At 39.8% G+C, this 12,515-nt stretch overlaps 1 protein-coding gene across 8 annotated transcripts in view; it reads right to left on the reverse strand.

The window, feature by feature from the left end:
- GLIS3 (GLIS family zinc finger 3) overlaps positions 1-12,515 on the reverse strand; it is a 563,983-nt gene that overhangs the window by 228,856 nt on the left and 322,612 nt on the right. The gene's annotated exons all lie outside the window — the stretch shown is intronic.

The raw sequence follows: 12,515 nt of genomic DNA on the forward strand, positions 1-12,515 counted from the left end.
TCATCCAATGAAAAAGCTTCACATATCTGAAGCCATTTACATGGAGTCAACCATGAAGTCAGGATGTATCAGAAACTACCGAAATTACCAGTGTTATTGAAAAAGAGCTCCTGGTCAAACTCTCTCATTTTCTTTCTACCATGAGAACTTAAGTTCTGTGATTCCTTTATTCTCTTATTTCCACTTTATACTAAATAAATATGAAGAATCATGTATTCCTAAACAGAACAAAGGAACTGAATGAGCTCACCAAAATACATCAGGCCAGAAACTCCAAAGAGGCATTTTAGAAGACTTCATGTGAAGTGACAGTGAGATTCCCTAATGCTGAAAAAACAATGCAACTCCTCTGCCTTGAGATTTCTGAACTCATTTGCAAAAAGTGCCTTTGCCCATCCATACCATCTCATTGCGGAAGGCTCTGATGTTTTTCTGAAATTGCTCTGCTCTGATGTTGACTTGAAAAAACTCCTCCACATGGATGCACTCAATCACCCAGCATTAAATGAGACATCTAAGGTTCCTGCCACTCACCAAATCTGTCATGTTTTCTCAGGCTTTTGAGGACTCCATTGTTGTGCAAAGCCACTACAATCCCATTACAAGCTGGCATATGATCAGATGATAACTAAAGTGAACACAAACACTTAAACCGCACAAGGAGCTGCTGAGATCTCACTCTTGGGCAATGCAGCCCAAGAGATTTTCTGACACAGATCTGAAAGCTGAACAATCACATTGCTAAATGCTTTCAATGTCAAGGAACAACCATTCAATTGGCCACCATGTGTGTGTCATCTGGTCCTGAGTGCTTCTGCAAAAGACAGTTTGGCCTTTATTACCCTCTGAAAATCTTTTATCTTTCAGAAACCACTAACTTGTTACAGTCTTCTTCCCAACACACCATCACTTCAATGTTTGCCAAAACCAGTTCTTATTACAGGCTAGCCTCATGCTTGTCACTGAATAGTGGCAGTCATTTGCTTGGAAAAAATAAAAAGAGATGCTGGTTTAGTTCTAGGTTAGTAACTATATCCAGTTCAAGAAGCTGTTTACTCCTTGACTAATCTTCACTTTGCAGCAGGGAGTATCAGGTGAGATATACTTCTTCACCCAACAGATGGAATTTGGGTGCTGGATGCCATGAAAAAAAAATAAAATAAGATACGCTGTCTCTACTTTCAAGAAGTCAGCAATCTATCTGTGGAGACATGCACACATGCACACATATACACACACAAACTAGTAACACCAGGAATATACAAATATCACATGAGGGACAGAAAGAGTGAGGACAACGGTCTGGAGAAGGCATAAATCTCTGCCTTCAGACAGTCCCAGAGGTCTTTCCAGTGTAAAAATGATCTGAAGGAGGCTGTGAAAGGTGGCTAGGGTTCAGATGCAAAGATTTGAAGTTTGTAGGGATTCCCAATAGGGGAAGTATAACAAGCAAAGACAGAACTCTGAGAATGAATAGCCTGGTGACATAATGAGCCAGGGGAGAAGTCTGAAAATTACAAGAGGAATATACACACACTTCTCAAACTATATGGCAGCAACAATATTTAAGGATGGGTGCTACAACTGATGAAAAAAATTCAGCAGAAATTGGGATTGCAAAGGTCAGTCAGTTCAATATGCCGTTGGAACATTAGCAGTAAGACCATGATGTACTGACCAAACTGGCTGAAAGCAACATTATTTTTTAACAACAATCGGGTAGCCTTGTCCCCTGAGCCCTGCCCAGAAAACCTACTTCTAAAACAAAATAAGGCTACATATCAAGGCTGTGGGTATCTTCATAAAAACATGATTTTTGAATGCTTGGACTGATAAAGAAGCAAAACTCTTTCTATAAAGTAATCAAAAATTTTAACTATATCCTGACAGGGAGGAAGGAAGAGAGGGAAGGAGGGAGGGATGAAACTGAAATAAACTTGGCTACTTGTTAGTGGCCTTTGTCCTCTCTTGATAGAAGGAATGTTGAGTATGAGACAGGACAATTAGGTTGAGGTTTAGAGGTAAGTTCTTGGCTGTGCTTCCTCATCTTCCCTCCCCAGTTACACAAGAGCTGGCGCAGGAAGCCCTGGGGAGGATGCACAGATATGCCCAGAACCCACAGCTGAAAAAGAAGTCACTAAGGAAGGAAATAAGGTGAATTGCTTCTCTTCCTGGTTGCTTTTTCATGAATTAAAGGAACACTTGGGTTGTTCTTCCTAAGTCATAGTTTATTATCTTTGAATTAAATTAAACCTGCAAAACATTAGACTAAAATATAAGGGACTTCACAGATTCTTAGATATAATTGACTGGAGTTAGTGGGCTCAAAGAAGGGAGAAGTGAGAAGGATGACCCAGTGAGTAACTTTCAAATCAAAAGTGCAATAGCTCTCAAACTATCTTTAACCTACACCCATAGTTTCCTAGTCAATAGCTGTTGTCAACGATGCCCAATCCCCAGGGAGACAGGTGTACACACTTGGGGAGAAAGGTGTCCCCAGAGACAATGGTACATGCCTTTCAGGAATCACTATGATCGGGGACAGAATATAAATGACTGTAAGCTAACAAGGAGCTTCCCTGGTGGCTCAGTAATAAAGAATCTGCTTGCTAATGCAGGAGACACAGGTTCAGTCCCTAGGTCAGGAAGATCCCCTGGAGAAGAAAACAGCAACCCACACTAGTGTTCTTGCCTGGGAAATCCCATGGACAGAGGAGGCTGGCATGGGGTCACAAAGAGTCAGACGTGACTCAGCAACTGAAACCACCCCACCACAACAAGCTAATGAGACCAGTTTTCCCTGACTAGAAAAGAAAAACCATATATTCTTGCTGAGAGGTAAGAGTATGAAGAATCTGTGAATGACACAGGCTGAAGTTCAAATTCCAGCCATCCTACTTACCGTGTGCACCCTTCTGGGCCCTTAATCCGTACCACAGAAGAGGGAACAGCAGTTACTTCATGCAATGGTAGTGAGGAGCAATGAGGGGACTTGAGAAAGGCACCCAGCACAGTGTCCCCTAACAAGCAGTCAATAAATGCTCGTTTCATTCCATTCAAAGCAACACGAAGGATGATGGTTAAGAATTTGGTGAAAATAGAAAAAAATCTTGGCTCTTTGGAACATTAAGACTCAATAACAACACAGGATCAAAGTTTATACAGGATGTTTAAACAGTGCTTTCATATTTGTGACTTCTTTGTCCCTCACAAGCATTTTCAGGGATGATTAGGAAGTAATGGTTGCCCGGAAAGTTAAGCCATTTGCCTGATATCATGCATCTGGCAAAAAATTCAACAGTAGGAACAGATCCTATCTGCACATCTCTGGGATTACATCAGACAGCCTCAGGATCTGGCAACCTTACCACCCAAGATATTTTTTTTTCCAGTATGGTAAGTTCATACCATAAATTTATTCATTTAGCAAATATTTACTGAGTGTCTGTTATGTGGCATTTAGACCCACCCATGAACAATGAACAATACAGCAAAGAACTCTGCCTTCAGGGAGAGGGATGGGAAGAAAAGGCCAACAATAAGCTGAAAACAGAGTAAGTAAATTCTACAGCATGCTGGAAGTTGGTAAATGCTATAGTGAAAAAGAAAAGTTAGAGAAGGGAAAGTGTGGGCTTCCATTTTAGATCAGATGCTAAGGTATTAATAGATCTCATGAGGAAGGTGGCATTTAAGGAAAGCCTTGAAAGAGGTGAGAGTTAGTAGATGAGGACAGAGGGCAGTTCCTGATAGAGGGAACAGCCCAGTGCAAGGACAGTAATTCAGGGGCGAGTCTGTGTGCAGGAGGAGCAGGGGCCCTTGTGGCCAGTGTGGGGTGAGAAGGGGTGGGTAGCAGATGAGAAGGTCCATTTGTTTGTTTTTGGAACTGGCATAAAAGAAGCTTTGTTTGTGGGTATACTACAGATCTTCCTGGCAAGGACTTGAGTTGTCAAGACCCCTCTCAAACCAAGCATGCCATTGTCTGCTTACATTTATATTACACCCAAACGTCTGGTCAAGTTAAGGTAAATTTCACCAATCCTTTTCTGAGTATTAGAGAAACCTAATTTTTTTTTAAAAAAAAAATGTCTTTGGGGCTGTATTTCTTAGCCTTTAAACCAATTAGATTGACTTCATGTGCAGACTAAGATCTTTAGAAAGAGTCACACACAAAAACACTTATTTAGTAACATGGATTCTTCCACCAGGCTTTTCACCTCGGTTTTAATCATGAGATTTAATAGCTTTTCCAATAAGCCTGAGCTTCCAGCTATGAGACAGTTTTTAGATATCTCCCCACTAATTTACATGGCATCAGATTATAAATGTCTGATACTGTGAGAATTAGTGCCGAGCTGTATCAAACAAAATAAATAATTAGCAGAAGCACACATGGTGGACTCATTTCAAATTCTTTATTGCTATCACCCTGATATAAGCAAATGATACTGGTTACGCATCTCCTGATCACAACCACAGTAACACTCACCACAAATCAACTTCCACCTGCTCACAGAGCCAAAAATAGAGCAGCTCAGAGATTTCTGTGCATGAGAGAAAGTAGTGGGTCTGAGAGATTAAAAAAGACACAGATCTGATGCAAAGTTTTTTTCAAGAGTAACAGGAACTGAGTATTTGCAATTCTTGGACAAGTCCCTGAAAGGACTTGAAGGTCTCTGAGGCTGCTACCTATCATGTGTGGTAGGCTACCATACCATAATTTCTATACTAGAGTATATATCCTATATTATACTATGTGAAGAAAAAAATCAGGTTTGGAGGATGGTTCAAACTGGATAATGTAGACTATCAAAGAATAAACCTGAATTACTAATTCATATTCATTTCAAAATAATTTCTATCATTTTTCTTGTGGTTTTGATGCAACTGAATAAGAAATTGATCTCTGATCTTTGCAAAACCCCTCATGACCAAACTTATCTGACTGATGCTCAGTTTAATGAGTTAATGTCACCAGCAGACAGAGACAAGATTTTATCCTCTGGATTCTGATCTGCCTCACATGAGGTAACTCCAGCCTTGGATAACTTTCCATTATTCATTTCTGCTTTAAAATACAACTTCTGTTGTATCCCAGTCAACTTCCCTGTGTAACAATTTAATACAGTTAGGATCTCATTTTTAAATGATACAATGTGACACTGCATTTAACATAAAGAGGCTCTTTTCATATTTCTAACAAAAATACACCCGAGGTTTTCCCTGGGCTCTAGGCAGCTTACAGTTTTCTGTCAGAAGCAAGCTGAAGAACACTTGCCAATCTGCCTTCCTCAGTGATCACTGCAAAGAAATAGAGGAAAACAGTAGAATGGGGAAGACTAGAGATCTCTTCAGAAAAATCAGAGATACCAAGGGAACATTTCATGCAAAGATGGGCTCAATAAATGACAGAAATGGTAACAAAACAAAACAGAAGATATTAAGAAGAGGTGGGAAGAATACACAGAACTGTACAAAAAAGATCTTAATGATCCACATAATCACTATGGTGTGATCACTCACCTATAGCCAGACTTCCCAGAGTGCAAAGTCAAGTGGGCCTTAGGAAGCAACACTATGAACAAAGCTAGTGGAGGTAATAGAATTCCAGCTGAGCTATTTCAAATCCTGAAAGATAATTTTGTTGAAGTGCTGCACTCAATATGCCCACAAATGTGGAAAACTCAGCAGTGGCCACAGGACTGGAAAAGGTCAGTTTTCATTCCAATCCCAAAGAAAGGCAATGCCAAAGAATGCTCAAACTACTGCACAATTGCATGCATCTCACACAGTAGCAAAGTAATACGCAAAATTTTCCAAGCTAGTCTTCAACAGTACGTGAACCAAGAACTTCCAGATGTTCAAGCTGGATTTAGAAAAGGCAGAGAAACCAGACATCAAATTGCCAACATCCACTGGATCAGAGAAAAAGCAAGAGAATTCCAGAAAAACTTCTGCTTCATTGACTATGCTAAAGACTTAGACTGTGTAGATCACAACATACTGTGGAAAATTCTTAGAGATGGGAATACCAGACAACCTTACTTGCCTCCCATGAAACCTGTATGCAGGTCAAGAAGCAACAGTCAGAACTGGACATGGAACAATGGACTGGTTCAAAATTAGGAAAGGAGTACGTCAAGGCTATATATTGTTACCCTTCTTATTTAACTCATATGCATAGTACATCATGTGAAATACTGGACTGGATGAAGCACAAGCTGGAATCAAGATTGCCAGGAGAAATATCAACAACCTCAGATATACAGATGATACCACCCTTATGGCAGAAAGCAAAGAAGAACTAAAGAACTCCTTGATGAAGGTGAAAGAGGAGAGTGAAAAGGCTGGCTTAAAACTCAACATTAAAAAAAACTAAGATCATGGCATCCGATTCCATCTCTTCACGGCAAATAGATGGGGGAAACAGTGGAAACAGTGACAGACTTTAGTTTTGGGGGCTCCAAAATCTTATGGATGGTGACTGCAGCCATGAAATTAAAAGATGCTAGCTCCTTGGAAAAAAAGTTATGACAAACCTAGACAGCACATATAAAGCAGAGACATTACTTTGCCAGCAAAGGTTCATATAGCCAAAGCTAAGGTTTTTCCAGTAGTCTCACATCCAGTATGGATGTAAGAGTTGAACCATAAAGAAGGCTGAGTACTGAAGAATTGATGCTTCTGAACTGTGGTTTTGGAGAAGACTCTTGAGAGTCCCTTGGACTGCAAGAAGATCAAACTAGTCTATCCTAAAGGAAATCAATCTTGAATATTCACTGGAAGGACTGATGGTGAAGCTAAAGCTCCAATATTTGACCACCTGACATGAAGAGCTGACTCATTTGAAAAGACCCTGATGCTTGGAAAGATTGAACGCAGGAGGAGAAGGGGATGACAGAGGATGAGATGGTTGGATGGCATCACCAACGCGATGGACATGGGTTTGAGCAAGCTCCAGGAGATGGTGAAGGACAGGGGAGCCTGGAATGCAGCAGTTCATAGGGTTGCAAAGAGTAGGACATGACTAAGCGACTGAACAGCAAACAACTGTATTTTTCCTGAACTCAACATGTGACCAGCTGGGCATCACTTGGATAATTCACAAAGCACCTCTTAAGTCTCTTCAGTTTATCTGGAGCAACATGTCTCTACAATTTGAAACTCCTAAAGTAGTAATTTTTGTGCTTTGCTAAGTCAAAGAGCAGAAACAAGATACATACAATCACCAATGAAACATGTTGAATTGCAGTTGAATCTGTTTTTGTCTCCAATGCAGCTGATACACTTCTCAGATGGTTTCATTCAGATACCTTCTTACAAGCAACTTAGATGTCAACAACTTAATATCCAAAGGCTTGCTATGCCTAGACATTATGCTAAAAAGACCACTAGAATTCCTCATGTAATTCTTATGGCAAGTTTCTAAACTGTCATTCCACAACTTTCATCCCCATTTCACAAATAAGCAGATAGAGGCCTTAGAGAGGTTGAGCAACTGGTGAATGTTACACAACTAGGAGATGGAGGTTCAAGTTCCAGGTTCTATGCTTGGTTTGATAACTACGTGATTAGAATTCACTCTATTGATAGCTCAGTTTTCCCTGTTCTGGAAGTCTTTTTTTAAAAGCATATTTTGGCATGCATTTTTACAGAAAATCCTTACTTTCCCACAACTTGGTTCTATTCATTCATGTATAAAAATTAAACTTTCTATGTTTAATGTCTATGCATTGCTTGGTGGCTGAACTTAGCAAAAAATGCTCTATCCTGATTTCTTAAAAAGTTAAAAGTATACCTGCCATATGACCCAGACATTTTACTCCTAGGTACTTGCCCAAGAGAAATGCAAATATATGTCCACAGTAAGACTTGCACATAAATATTCATGGCTATTTTATTCACAATAGCCAATAACTGGTACCAATTCAACAGGAAAGTAGAGAAACAAAATATGTTATAACCATAAAATGAAATACTACTCAGCATTGTAAAGGAATGAACTACTGAGACACAACATGGATGAATCTCAAGACAGGTATAGTAGTGAAAGAAGCCAGACACAAAACAGTACATACTGTAAGATACCATTCATCTAAAATTCTAGAAAATGTAAATTAATCTATATGACAAAACCCAGAGCAGTGGTTGCCTAGAATTGCAGGCTGAAAGACGATCAGATTGCAAAGCAAAATGAAGAAACTTCTGAAGGTGATGAAAATGATCTGTGTATCCTGTTTGGAGCAATGATTTCATGGGCATATACAGGTGCGAAACAACGTGCATTTTCTCTTTAACAGGACATAATTTATTGTACATAGATTGTATCTCAATAAATTTGAAATAAATTAATCTGGTTTCTAAAGAAAACCATGTATTCAGTATATTCCAGTTGTCAAATTTTTTTTTAAACATACTCAAAATTTTATGAAACTGCCCAGTCCTTACCTGACATAACATATAGTTTGAGCTTTCCACACTGTTTAGATTCTAAACTTCTGGTAGCCAAGAATAAATCTGCATTTTTAGCTAAAATTCTGTGCAGCTCAGAAAACAGCACTAGGCACTGCAACTCTTCAGAGAATTGTGTCTAAATGTAACTCCATTATGCTATTTTTCATTGCTTTCCAAAGACATCCTGGAAGCAGAATCTGGAGTGAGCCTGCTAGCTTGTCCATAAGCCTTAAAAAAGTGTCACCAAGGAAATGTTTGCATTTGTTCCTAAACATAGACAAGTATACCTCAGAGATATTGTGGGCTCAGTTCCAGACCAACTGCAATAAAGCAAATATCACAATAAAGCAAGTAACAAGAATGTTTTGGTTTCCCATGCATATAAAACTTACATGTGCACTATACTATGGTCTACTAACTGTTGTTACTGTCAGTCGCTATCTCGTATCCAACTCTGCAGCACGCCAGGTTCCTCTGTCCCTCGCTATCACCAGGAATTTTCTCAAATTCACGCCCATTGAGTCAGTGATGCTACCTAACCATCTCATCCTCTGCCCCTCTTCTCCTTTTGCCTTCAATCTTTCCCAGCATCAGGGTCTTTTCTGATGAGTCAACTCTTTGCATCAGGTCGCCAAAGTATTGGAACTTCAGCTTCAGCTTTGTCAACAAAATGCTGTCTTTGCTCTTTAATATGCTGTCTAGGTTTGTCATAGCTTTCCTTCCAGGAGCAAGCATCTTTCAGTTTCATGGTGGTAGTCACCATCTGCAGTGATTTTGGAACCCAAGAAAATAGAATCTGTCACTGCTTCCACTTTTTCCCCTTCTATTTGACAGGAAGTGATGGGACTGGATACCATGATCTTAGATTTTTTAATGTGGAGTTTCAAGCCAGCTTTTTCTCTCTCCTTTTTCACCTTTATCAAGAGATTCTAGCTCCTCTTTACTTTCTGCCATTAGAGGGGTATCATCTGCTATCTGAGGTTGTTGATATTTCTCCTAGAAATCTTTATTTCAGCTTGAGCTTCATCCAAACCAGCATTTCACATGATGTACTCTGCATAGAAGTTAAATAAGTGAGGTGACAATATACATCCTTGACATACTCTTTTTCCCAATTTTGAACCAATCCGTTATTCCATGTATGGTTCTAACCGTTGCTTCTTGTCCCGCATACTGGTTTCTCGGGGCACAGGTAAGGAAGTCTGTTATTCGTATCTCTTTTAAGAATTTTCCACAATTTGTTGTAATCCACACAGTCAAAGGCTTTACAGCATAGTCAATGAAACAGAAGTAAATGTTTTTCTGGAACTCTCTTGCTTTCTCCATGATCCAATGAAAGTTGGCAACTTGACCTCTGATTCCTCTGCCTTTTCTAAACCCAGCTTGTACATCTGCAAGTTCTCAGTTCTTGTACTGCCGAAGCCCAGCTTGAAGGACTTTGAGCATAACTGTGCTAGCATGTGAAACGAGCTATTAACTGTACAAAATCATTATGTCTAAGAACACAAAGACATGCCTTAGTTTAAAAAAGTACATTTTGCTAAAGAAAAAAAAAATGCTAACTATCATCTAACAATTGAGGGTTGCCACAAGCTTTCAACTTGTGAAAATTGTAATATCAATACAAAGAACAATCAAGTAAAGCACAATAAATGAGATATGCCTGTAAGGACTGATAAAAACTGAGGACTCTGGGTGAAGTACACTGGTAAGTAAGTCTCAGAACTTCTCCAAAACCCTCTTTCTGTTGAGAAACACGTCGCATCATGTGGGCCATACAGGTAGTATCAGCTTTGAAAGCCATGGCAATCCTGAGCCTGAATTTTAGGTTTTCTGCAAGGCAAGGGATAAGGGGAAAGAATATGAAATAGAGTTTAGCCCACAAGAGGTCAGAGACTAGAAAGTTCTGCCAGCTCTGGATGTGATCTCACCTCACTGCTCTCTCACTGATACAGAAGCATTAGGATTACCAGTGCTGGTCACTGGTAATTTGTCATTGACACTCCATAAGTACAGAGACTGGGAGTTTCTACACTTACAGAAACTTTGCTATATAAACTCCTATATAGAAACTTGATATTGCTGTGATATGTGGACTCAATTTTCCCTGAACAGGGTATAGACCAGATCCAGTGTTGTCAAACACGTCTGGTGAATCCAGCCATGAACAGGAGGACCATGTTCTATTTATAGTGGCTTAAAATGCAAAGAGAAAAAACTGACCCTCTTCTACACATCGTTTAAGAAGTACAGTTTTATAGCACATCTTACTCAGTGAGGGTTAATTCTTCCCTAAGTGATCGTGGCAAGAGCCAGAAAGAGGTCATTCTCTTTCATCAATTAAATCCATGCAGTCTCCAGCCTGTCTGTAGGTGTTCAGGCTGAGATTATATAGAGAATGTAAATAAAACTTCTCAAAGAGAAAGTTTATCAAAAATGCTATATTTCCATTTATGATTAGTATCATGACAATCCTAGACAGCTAATTAAAAAGCAGAGACATCACTTTGTCAACAACAGTCCATATGGTCAAAGCTATGGTTTTTCCAGTAGTCATGTATGGATGTGAGAGTTGGACCATAAAGAAGGCTGAGTGCCAAAGAATTAATTCTTTTGAACTGTGGAGCTGGAGAAGACTCTTGAGAATCCTTTGGACTGCAAGGAGATCAAACCAGTCCATCCTAAAGGAAATCAACCCTGAATATTCATTGGAAGAACTGATGCTGAAGCTTAAGTTCTAGTACTTTGGCCACCTGATGGGAAGAGCCAACTCACTGGAAAATACCTGATGCTGGAAAAGATCAAGAACAGGGGAAGAAGTGGGTGACCAAGTATTAGATAGTTGGAAGGCATCATCGACTCAACGGACATGAGTTTGAGCAAACTCTGGGAGATAGTGAAGGACAGGGACTCCTGGAGTGCTGCAGTCCATTGGATTGCAAAGAGTCAGACACAACTGAGTGACTGAAGAACACTCTTATATATGGGAAGAGAGAATCAGAGAAGGATAAAGTTCACACAGCTGATAAAAGCTGGGGCAGGATTCAAAGCCAGGTCTATCTGACCCCAAGTGGGTTCCCAGATTTTGAGGACATACGTTGGTTGTCAGTAGGGTTGGTATACCCTACAGATGTCTGCAGGGTAGGTGGGGGACCTTCAGCAGTGAGCCCCCTTGAAATCTCAAACATCCCATCTTTCTCTCAACAATAATTACAAGTCAACCAATCTTTAGGACACAAACTGTCACTCATCTGCTACACTCTAATAAGTTTCACTGGTATGATAGTCAACAGTCCACCAGGATACAATTTTAGTAACCTGGCTAACAGGACACATCTATTTAATTGAACAAACATTAGCCCTTTAAAAGTTGCTCAAACGACTGCAGAAAATTCTGAAAGATTTATCCAAACAGGTCTGAAAGCCACAAGAAAACAATGTAATTCAGCAGTTGTTCACAGTAGGAGTTTCGCTAAAATAACTCACAACGGGATACACTAGAATGTCTTTCCCATTCCTACAGTTGGTAAAGGACAACCAGCATTTGAGGATTGAAATATTTTCAAGTTGCTCTATAAAATTAGACATATTTCTTCAATCTTTCTCACTCTGGCTCTTGCTTTCTTTCTCCCTCTCTCTCTCCTCTAAATTTGAGGCTGTTTCTTGTCCTTCAAATCTATTGTTCAGTTAATTTGTGCATGCTGGAATATTCTAATTTAAATCTGAGTCTGGGACATTCTATATTTTGTTTCTAGCTGCAAGAGTGTGAATGCCATAAATAACATGTACTGTGCTGTTCTCTGTTCCTAAACAGTCTGATAAGCTCATACTGAAACGATTTCAGCAATCACATTTGACAGCTCACTAGGATCCTGTTCAATCCAGCCTCCCAACCAGTCCTTTACTTTTGCCAGTTTCCAGGAGGAGGAGGCATTCAGACACCCACCTCTAAATGAGAAGAGTTCTGGTGGAACCCTCCCAGGAGAGGTGTACTCCAGCTAACAGGCCGTCAATCTGTCAGCATCTCTTAAGATTCCTTTGCTCTGTCCAACTGAATGTCTGGT

The sequence above is a fragment of the Cervus canadensis genome, chromosome 14 (genome assembly GCF_019320065.1).
Source record: "Cervus canadensis isolate Bull #8, Minnesota chromosome 14, ASM1932006v1, whole genome shotgun sequence".
Lineage (NCBI taxonomy): Eukaryota > Metazoa > Chordata > Mammalia > Artiodactyla > Cervidae > Cervus > Cervus canadensis.